Genomic DNA, 11,297 nt, shown 5'->3' on the forward strand with positions numbered 1-11,297 from the left:
TAATTCACACACAGCAGACACATCAGTCCATCAGTCCATTATTCAAAGAGCACACACAACACACCAGTATTGTTAGACAACAACTCTACTGATTCTTTTTTCTTTTTGCCACTTATCCACATCTACATTATAGCAGCAGAAATGTGTGCACGGTAGCCCACACGTCTTTTGACCCAGCTACTGTACATCCCCCAGTGCTCTGTGAGAGATTGTAAGGTGTTCCTGGACCAGATGGAAGATGGAGTCTTTGTAACACATTGTGGGTTTGCTTCAACATGCACAGTACATGTTCTATAACATGTACAGTAAATTATAGAAAATGTGTCAATCATTCAAACAGGTACAGTTGTCTTTCCCTTTAATAATATAAGTCAGTCGCTCTTAAACAAGACAGGGTGCAAGTTCCTTTCTCTGCAGATCTCCTGGCCTGCAGGAGCCAGGGGCATTACCAGACTTTTTTGACTGGGGCCTCACAAGTGGGGCACTGACTTATGCAGGGGTGACATGAAGTATGTGTCTCAGTTTTCCATTCAATGTATGCAATTCCAACACTGTTTATGGACCCCAGTATGCAGAAATATTCAAATACACTAACACATTTATACCATGTCTGCAAAGGGGAGACTTGTGGGTACCGATAGAACCCATTTTCATTCAGATATCTTGAGGTCAGAAGTCAATGGATCCCTTTGAAAATAGCGATGCCAGTTTTTCCATTGCCTAAATTTTTACTACTGCATTGGTACTAATGGATGTGTTAGGTCATCTAGTTTCATATGATATCAGTTGTTTCACTCTAGCTTTAAAACAGAGCCTGCCAAAGCTTCTGAAAGATTGGAAGGATAGGGATAAGCTAAGGATAATGGGGTGGCACTTGGGGTGGCCAATCAGATTTCAGTGGTGGGATAGGGCCCCCTCTGGAAATGCCACTCTGCAGCAGCTCAAAAAATAACAACACAGTTGTCTGGATGAATGCAATTTTGTGGAAGATGAGTCTGTTGAATACGATAACAACATCATAAAACACAAATAGCTGATCTTTTTACAGTCACATGAGTGTCAGTGCCATTTCCTACATCTTGAACAATATGGTTCAGGTAGTAGTAGTATATATCTTTCCACTGTAAATATTTGAAAAATGCATTTTTGGAACGTTGAACTTCTCACACAACTGCACATATATGAGGAAATTATTCTCTGTGTATAAATCTGAAACTTTCTTTTAAAGAACCAGACATTAGGATTTAGTGGCATCTAGTGGTTGAACTCCCTCTCTCTTTTTTTGGACATTTCTGTGTGGATTTCTTTGCAGAAATTGTATATTACAAATAAAAAGAGGAAAACATGGAATGAAGGGTTTATCCAAATATTGCAGTCGCACACCCCCCAAAAAAACCCAACAAAAACTCCAGCAGATAGTCCAACCATGACCACACACTTTCAGGGACAGAGTCTTGATTCCAGCTAGTTAATACAAATATCATCTATCCCTACCCTCCATACATGTACTATATATGTGGCCATGAACATTATGGCCGCAGGTAGCATTCATCCATTATTTCTCGGACACTGGGCAGAATGATTTATGAAGAGGGAAGTGAAACATAATGTCCATTTACTGGATTTCAAAGGTCACGTGGGTAACATGGTCTCTATGAGATGAGGAGGACTTGCTGAGTGGAGACGCTTCTTAGCCCTCATTTTACCCTCCCCTTCCAAGCACTAAGGAGAAACTATGGTCGCATAACATGCAAAAAATTCAAACACCCCAATCTAGAGCCCAGAGTCACTGGGCTGCATGCAAGATCGTATAAACAAATTTGTTCTTAAGTGGCACATACAAACAATTTAGGAGAATTTGTGCCATTCACAAATTTTCTCCTTCCAAGTTCAAAGGAGAAACTATGGTGATTGCAAAATGTATGAAAAACATGAACATCCCTATCAGTGTTTCATTTGTCCCTTTGGGCTACTGTGGAAACATGGTGGTTCAGCACTGTAGATATAAACAGCTCATTCTAAGGTAACAAAAACACAATTATTCTTATTTTCAGGTGAAAACGGACCTCACAGTAGTAGAGTCGTAAATCCAATAGAAAGCAAGCAGTCAGTACAGGGAGAAACAATACTCATTACATTGAAAATGCCTTATTTGTGATTCAAATAATGATTGTTGGTCGTCTGTGACCCCAACAGACGTATGATTTCACTGCTTCCATGGGAGCCCAGCTCACACTGGCTCCCACATAACTCGGACCCTTCCTGTATAACCTCTTAGTAGTTGAATACAGGTATGAATTCTAAATCGAACCTTTAATATTTTATTTAATATGTTAAAAAACAAAGACTTCTAGTGGGCTGGTAAATTATGACTCTTTCTGTCAGAGGCAGAGGTCAAATGTATTATCAATATCTGGTTAGGAGGAGGTCTCGGTGAATTCTTTCCCTTGTCCCACCAGCAGTCTATAGCCATGTTTCCGTCAATGGATTTTTATACACATTTTAAAGTATCCGATTAGTTTGATTGAAACTACAAAATCTGAAAAGAAATCCTCAATTTAAAAGTTTTTACACTCACTTGAGGGGTTTTTTGCATTTATGGAAAAAGAGTTAATGCTCTTAATGTGAGATGGAAACACTTTTTAGAGAACATTTAAGACACATGACTGATGAGATGTTTCCACTCCGACTAACCATGAGCACCATTATTACTTTTCCTTTACCTAGCTATCCTATATATCCTATCCTATAACTGTGACGACAAAGGTTCCCTAACCTTGACTAGGTACTTATTTTAATCCTAACCATGATCTTTTCTTTCTCTAAAGCAGTTTTTTGTGCCTAAAAAAATCTAACATGAACCATTCGAGGTAGCATGTCAGGAATCAGTCATATGATAATTTTTAGAAAGCACAGACAAAAAAATTCTGTCCTGCCAGTATGACGTCAGATCCAGAATCGCTCATGTGGGTCACATAAAATATTTAGCTGTTTAGATTTGAGGACTTGTTGCTCTCTACACGTGATCGATGGTATCGACTGAGCTCACTGCAAAAGACAAAAAAGACTGTTTGAGAGTTACTGTACATATTTAAGCTGAGCATAAAAGAAGGTACTAGTAGTAATCCTACTCTTGAAGAGGGTGGATAATTAAACAGTAATCAAGAAGGCTTTGTGTGCATAAAACCTTTTTTGTCCAGTTTTTATCCATCTTGGGTTGCTTTCAGGTACAATCAAAAAGTGCTGTCTTCTCAGTGAAATGACAGCTGAAATGATGGCAAATGGCATTTGCAGGTTGAAAGGTCACCAGCAAGCAAGTTCATACTGATTAAACTGAAACCTCATATTAGCTTCAGCTGAACTTTAGAATTAATCTACTCAGAACAAAGACTGTGGATTTTGTCCCCCATCCTTTACAATGGTGTCATCAATTTACTGCTAATATAGTGAACAGATTCCATTACAGCCACCAAGGACTCAATGTGCAATGGCTCCAGAGCCATAGGTTGCTTACCCTTGACATATACAGCAGTCTGCTTGAGTTTGGAAATTGTGTCTGCTCCTCAATCTTTTTAAACAATTGTTTTTATTTATTATTATTTTAAAGTGAAGAAGTCTCATGCTTAAGTCTCCTTACACTAGTTTGGAATTCTTCAACAGGCTGGCCATTCATATCTTGATGTTTTACATGAATTCAAAACACATTATTTAAGGACCAGTGTTTAGGATTTAGTGGCATATAGCAGTGTAGTTGCTGATTGCAACCCCCTCCCTTCACCCTCCCATCCCAAGTGTGTAGGAGAAGCTACAGTTGTCACAACTGTGTAAGCTGTGTTTCTCAACAATAGACTAGAACTAAAATGCAATCAAGGCGGGGGCAAACAATCAACATTGAAGGGAAATCAGACAAAGACAGGAAGTAAAGTAAAACAAGACACAAGAGGAGGAAAATTACAAAATAAAACAGGAAACAAGCAAACCAAATCAAAAATCATGACAACAGTGGCTGCAAAACTCCATGGCCATGGTGTTTGGTTTTTCTGTTCTGGGCTACTGTAGAAACATGGTGGTTCAACATGGCAGACTCCATGGAAGGGGACCCTCTCCCTCTGTAGATAAAAACAGCTAATTATTAATTATGTAACAAAAACACAACAATTCTTATTTTCAGGTGATTATACACTAATGAATACATACCTTTGAATATTATATTACATTCCTGACAATAGAGCCTCCTAAATGTTACACACTGGACCTTTAATAGACTTGTTTACATACATAATATCTAGATGTCTGGATATAGACTCCTGAATGGCTGGCAAAATAAAACTGGAGGGTTGTGAGACCAGGGTAATACAAAAAAAACATTTACTGCATAACATTTTTATTTTATTTTTTTCTGATGTACCTCTTATCTTGGCTTTATTTGTATAAATTAATGGAGAATTTAGTCGTAATAAGCCATAGGCACCGTGTTGGTCACAAAATAATAAAATGGCGTTTTAAATCCTAAAAACAGCAACTGAAACATTTTGTGCCGATAGCAGAGCTCCATCCGTTCAACATGTCCTCCTCTGACACACTGTCTCGTATCATGTGATAGGCTGGCTGCTTGTTTTTGTATTAATCAGTTAGATCAGCCTCGCCTTCACAAATGCCGAAAAGAAAAGAGCCTGTGTGAGCCACATGAAAGTTGCAGCCCCCATTTAACACGCAGTGTGTCAATTGGTTTCACTTAATCGATCTTGATGACTGAGCCGTGAATGCCTCAGTTCACCAAACAGTAAAAGTCCCAGGCCTGCTGGCTCCAAATAACATTATGTCCACCTCCTTTAAAAACACAGCAAAAAGAGCAATAATACAAACTGTAGAAATATAGCAGTCTGTCTGTCAACTCCATTTTGGGATACATTGCACATGAAAACATATATATTTAATATTCTCACTAATCACTCAGGGTTGCTGGTTTATACTACTCCTAAAACAAGATTTCTGTTATTTATCCGCACATATTTACCTTTTGGATGTAGCAGCATTTCAATCATTGGGAAAGGGCAGTGCAGCAAACACCAGAGGTAAACAGCATAGCTGGACAGAGTTCCCACTTTAAAAATATTCCAGGAGTTTTCTTGGCAATACAGGATAGCACTTGCTCACATATATAAAGTTAACATGGATTATAACATAATTTACATTATTAATGTCCAGGTGTTTCATAGACTGGAAAACTAGTCTCTAAATGTCCAACTTTTCACATGGGAACCCTGCTGGATTAACCACTAGCATTCCCCATTCTGACTGCAAAACGAGCTTTGGGGTCCCTGTTAATTCCTGTGTATTCCTCCCCTCTGTGTGCAGTGTAGATTCTGTTCTTATGCTGGATTATCTGATGGTGACACACTAAAACTGGGGCCTCAACTTCTTTAGCTCCTCTCTTCCTTGCATCCATTCATACCAACGTATTGGACAGGATGTGCCATACACAGACAGAATTATGCTGCTACATTGGCTGCTGTCTTTTTGCCTCTGCATCAGAAAGCATGGAGGTCTCACTAAACAAGTGAAACACAAACGTTAGCTCAAACGCTAATCCAATTTCAAATGGAGGGAATTATTTCCATACAATTTCAACATCCATTTTCAAGTTGTGGGGGGCCACTGACTGTTTTGGCCACCATGGCCAAACCTCAGTAATCAAGATTATGAGTGGGCATTTGATACAGAGACATGGTGTATGAGCTGTCAGTTTACAGCGGGTTTGAGTTCCAGAGCTTCGCAGCTGTGTGCCAAACAAAGCCTGATGTCTGTTACAATTGGAGCTCACAAGTTATGTCTCCATGTGGTTCTGGAATAACACTTCAGCCCCTAATCAGCCCCGAAGGCCCCCCAACACAGATTCTACTGGTAAACACTGAGGTTATGAGGTTGGAGGTGAATATATTCCAAGCAGTCTATAGTCAGATCAGCAGGTAAGGTGGATAAACCTCATCTCATTGGGAGGTAATATTTAGCATTACTGAAGAGAAAAGATGCAAATCAGTTATACTGAGCCCAGTCAGAAACACAAAAATAAACTCAAAGATTTCCTAAAGTTAAAGCCGACACTGGAAACATAGCTAATTTCTTATGGTCGGCTATTTTTTACGGTTTGCTGGCGTGTTACGGCTCTGTCGAAAGCATCGCTAACTTGTTTTTTCACAGGCGATTACAGCGAGAACAAGACGGGCTCACAGGCCAGCAGAGCATGGGACCTTCATGAGGCTGAGAGCCACCTCTGGGATCAATGTTGCCATTTTGTTGATCAAGCAACGCAGATCCACCATGCAAGATGCATTTCGTTGGCTAAATAGCTGTCTGAAGCGCCTATTCATTGAGCAATTTTTCACAGGAGTAAAAGTGGATAACATGATGATGATGATGCCGAGCAGATGAATAACATCTCCAGTCTGCACGAGATCCATTTGGTACAATGTTTGTATTATATGAATTAATGGTTTTCACTTTCTTTTGTTGAACTTAGGTCTTCAGCACTGATGGAGCTAGGCTTTTCTTTTATTTAAACTGTACAATAATTATAATAATAATAATAATAATTAGTACTTATAAATTACTTTTCATAGGGTTACAAAGTGCTGTACTTAGTAGAGACAAAAACAAAAAGGGCTAACAGCTAACATGTTGTTTTTTTGTTCTTTACCTTTCTCTAATGAACAAATCTTAACACATTTAAATCAACAGGGTAATAAAACAAGCAAATACAATGAAAACACAAACTACAAAGCTTTAAATGTTCTCCAGTTTCATCCATTGAGAGTTAGCTAGTGAGTCTTAGTGTGAGCTACCTAACAGGCTTGGGCCCTGGTCTTCATACGGGGGCGGCTGTGGCTCAGAGGCAGAGCGGGTCATCCACTAATCGGAAGGTTGTGGGTTCGATATCCGGCTCCTCCTGCAATGTGTCGAAGTATCCTTGAGCAAGATACTGAACCATCAACCTGAACCACCAACCACTGATACCATTTACCATCCATATGGGGCAGAGTTAGCTCGACATAAGTGAAGTCTGGATTTCTCAGTTCTTTAAAGGACTTCTGTCAGAGTAACAAGTCCTAAATTTTCTCAGTGAAGTGTCTAGAAAAGTCCAAACATGAACTGCTTTTAACTCTTAACATGGAAATTACAGAGAAATCCGGTCCAGACACACTGATTAAAACTGCTAGAAACACTAAATAAAGCAGTTCCACCTTAAAAATCACTGTTTCTCCCACGCTGTTGGACAGACAAAGGACGTCCCAGAGGGGCATCTCTGATAACTTAAGATCCAGACGTCCGATGACTAAAATCCTTCATCCCGTTCAAATCTATAGTTAAAAGGCACCAAGATCTAAACAGTGGATGGTAACAATGTGGCTTCAAACTGGATAAACAGTCAATGTATGACAGCTTCTGGCAGACAACCACAACGCTGACGCAGGCACAAAGGGGATATGACGCCATTGACAGGACAGGCGACCGGTGAAACGCAGCGTTACCTGAATAAAATGAGTTTGAACATTGTTGGAAACATTTGGGATAATGGTAGAATACAACTCAACTACATACAGAACATAGAGCTAGAGTTTATAGACGCTATGTTACATATAGCTTTAACTCCACTGACTTGAACTGTGAGATGTGGGTAAAAGCAGTGAAAAGGCTATGACCTTGAGTTGAGATGCTGATGAGACATTAGACTCCTTTTCATTATTTTTTTTAATCCAGCATGTATCTGTCCATCAAATTAGATTAAAGTCTGATATAGAAACTCAAAAAAAGAGCCTGAAGCGAGTGAGTGCTGTTGAAAAAGTAATGTAACTGATCCGAGTCATCACAACGTAGTGTCATCCCACCATCTTCCTGTGCGTGTTGAATGGGGTTCTTTGTAAAGATAAAAATGGAAAGAGTGGAACATGGAGACTTTTTGAGTACATTTGCTCTTCTCACTAAAACTCATGACAAATAACAGAACATATGTCATGAAAGGGTTGACAACACACTACAATGTGCTTGAAGACATAAACACTGTGTGGAGACATGGATCACAGAATGCATCTGATTGAGGGGGGGAGTATAATTTCAAGGCATGAAGAGGGGGTGGTGGCACACTGAAACAGACATAGGGCTATATTACTGATGTATACAATAATAACAAGTTCTGTGGAAAAAAAACCAGATACAATTCAGGCTATAATGAAAATATTACATCCGACTCCAAAAGTTACCTGGGCCTCCCATGGTCCCCCATGGCCCCCATGCTTCTGTGGTCCATGGTGGTGGATGTTGGTTGACTGTCACTGTGTCAAGTTGTTGCAAGTCCATCATTAAAGACACCTACACTGCAAATCTTTACAGGCAACAAGGTGAAGTGGCATGTCTTTTTCTTGTTTTGTTGAAAAGTAATATTATCCTTGCAGACTGCATGAGACAGAACAGCACTCTCAGAAGTCTGCTCTTAAGGTTTCTGTATAAAGTGACTCAAAGTAGGTCAACAGTGTGTCAAATTCTAGGAATTATGTACTTGTTCTTACAATGAAGAGTAAGAGCCACACAGAAACATTTCCTCAGTTTTCAGACTTGAGGCCAGTTGCATGAAGTGTAGTGCAGTTTAAAGCTGCAGTAGGTAACTTTTATAATTATTAACTATTATTTGTCATATTTGCTTAAATGTTCACTATATCCTGACAGTAGCCCAGAACGGACAAACCAAACACTGGGCTTAGATAGGGCCTTTTTCATTTTTCATGAGTTCTGTGGCCAACGTAGTTTCTCTCACACAATTCTCAGCCCGTTCTCATTCCCAGGTCATAAAACACAGACGCCAGCGTTCAGTTAGTCGCAGTCTGAAGCTTCACCGCTAGATGCCTCTAAATCCTACACACTGGTTCTTTATTTAGAGAGGCTGAGAAAATGCATGGTCCTGAAATAAAAACATGATGTCAGAGGAATGCATCTAACTGGTCACACCCTCGCTGATCATCTGTTATCAAGGGTGAAAATGCAATGCAATGCAAAAATGAATAAAGGATGGGATTGGATTGTTGGATTGAAATAAATAGGGAGTGACAACAAAAGTAATGTAACTAATTACTTTTGGTGGGTAACTGTAATATTATTACTGACATTTATTAGGAATTAGTTACATTATTATTTACTGGGGAAAGTAATATAATTACTGTAATATAATTACTAGTAATGACTTACTTCCTAATACTTTTAACTGCATTATTACCTTATTTATTCTAGTGGTTATTAATTTTTATTTTCTCTTTGTAAGTCCTGATTTTTAAGATATTGAAGCACTTTTACTTTTATCTTTATCCTTTTTTTTATTATTATGTTTATATCATGTTTGATGTTTTTATATTTTCGACAAGAACCAAATCTACCTATGGGAACAAACAAAGTAACCTTGAACCTTGAACTGCTAGTTAAGCATTACTTACTGTATGTGTATGATTTATACCCTTATTATGAAGTGTAACTGGTTAATTGGTGACTCTAAATTGCCTGTAGGAGTGAATGTGAGAGTGAATGGTTTTTTGTCTCAATGAACTAGCGACCTGTACCCGGTGAACCCCCCCCCCTCACCCAATGTCAGCTGGGATTGGCTGTAGCCCCCCTGCAAAGTAAAAGTGCTTCTAGATAATGGATGATATTTTCCTCAGAGATGTAGTGGAGTAGCAGAATAAAGCTGTACCTGAGTAAATGCTCCATTCCACCGGTGCATATAAACCCTGTTGTAGGAAAGAGGCCCTGTAATGTTGACATGTTTAGTTTGCTACCTGAATGTGAATGAAACCAACTGTGGTCAGTGATGTCACGTTGCCATCTGCTGGCCAAACTCTGTAATTAGCCAGAGCTGTTTAAAATGCTGCTCCATGCTGCGGTGTTAAAAATGTAAGGGTCACAGGGCAGGTTTTTTTTTTTTTTTGTTATAAGAGGAATGTGTGGATACTCAAGACTCTCAAGAGAGGTTGGCTTACATCCTCTTTGTCTATGAGAAGATTCAAATCTAATCAGCAACTATTTCTACATGTTCTGTTATCATTCTGGAATGACTGAGTTTTTCTGGATTTCATTGAATTCTGTCTAAAAAAATGTTGTAAAAGCAAAACAAAAACAAAAACAAAAATTGATTGTAATTACAGTAGACACAAACGCAAGGATCTATAGACCTTAGTTACCAACAGGGCGCACAGTGGCTAGTCTGTAGGTTGAGTCCTTGCCACAGCAACCCGGGTTAGGCTCTGGCGTTCTGCCCTTTGCTGCATGTCATCCACCCCTCTCTTGCTTTACCCCCTGTCCTGTCCATCTTCAACTGTCCTATCAAAATGCCCCCCAAAATATCTTAAAAAACAAAATATATACCAACAAGAGTCTGATTGGGCTAGTATTACCCATTAATTCAGACACACACTTACACATCTGTATTATTTAATGAAAAAGAGTGTTGGCCAGTGTTTTCACCTCCAGTATCCCTTCATGAACACCATCAAATGAATCAGTTTGAATGGATTTTTAACAGATGTTATTGTTGAATAGTCTGAAAATGTCCCATTGGACCAACAACCATTACTCTGAAAACAAAGGCCGACTGCTCAGAAATGACACACACTGCAGAGTTGTTCATGGTACGTCGTACTTTGGTTGGGTTTAGGCATCAAAATGACTTTTCTAGGTTGAGGAAAAGATCATGCTTTGGGGTAAAATACTGTGCTTCAGTGACATACAGAAGCTGGTGATATCATAGTGTGTATTTTGGGAATAATGGCAGGGCACAGATATCTCAGCTAGGCACACTGATTGTCATAATGACAATAAATTACCTGTGCAATAATGTTAATGTGAATGTATTCATGGATGGAATGTTGTGGGTTTGGAGGGTATGTAAGGGGTATGTAAATGTTGTTTGTTATCTTGTTTGTATGTTTATGTATTGATGTTGTGCCCTGTTATGTTTTGTTTACCTTGGCTACATATCACAATGGAGTATCAGCCTGATAGTGGATGTGAGAACTCAAAAATTCAATGATATATTAAATTACGCAATTTTAAAAAAAAACCAAACACAATGTACACAAACAAGATGTTTGTTGAAAAAATAGTGGATACAACCACTCGTTTAGGTTCTGTGTGATGACAACTGAGCTTCATTTGGTGACTGTGGTAGGCAGCAGTGAATCTGCAGCTGTATGTATGGAGGTATTTTAGTGCCAGTACTGAATCTGAATTAAATAGTTTTGAATGTGAAATTCTCAAAC

This window comes from Dicentrarchus labrax, unplaced genomic scaffold, assembly GCF_905237075.1.
Source record: "Dicentrarchus labrax unplaced genomic scaffold, dlabrax2021, whole genome shotgun sequence".
Lineage (NCBI taxonomy): Eukaryota > Metazoa > Chordata > Actinopteri > Moronidae > Dicentrarchus > Dicentrarchus labrax.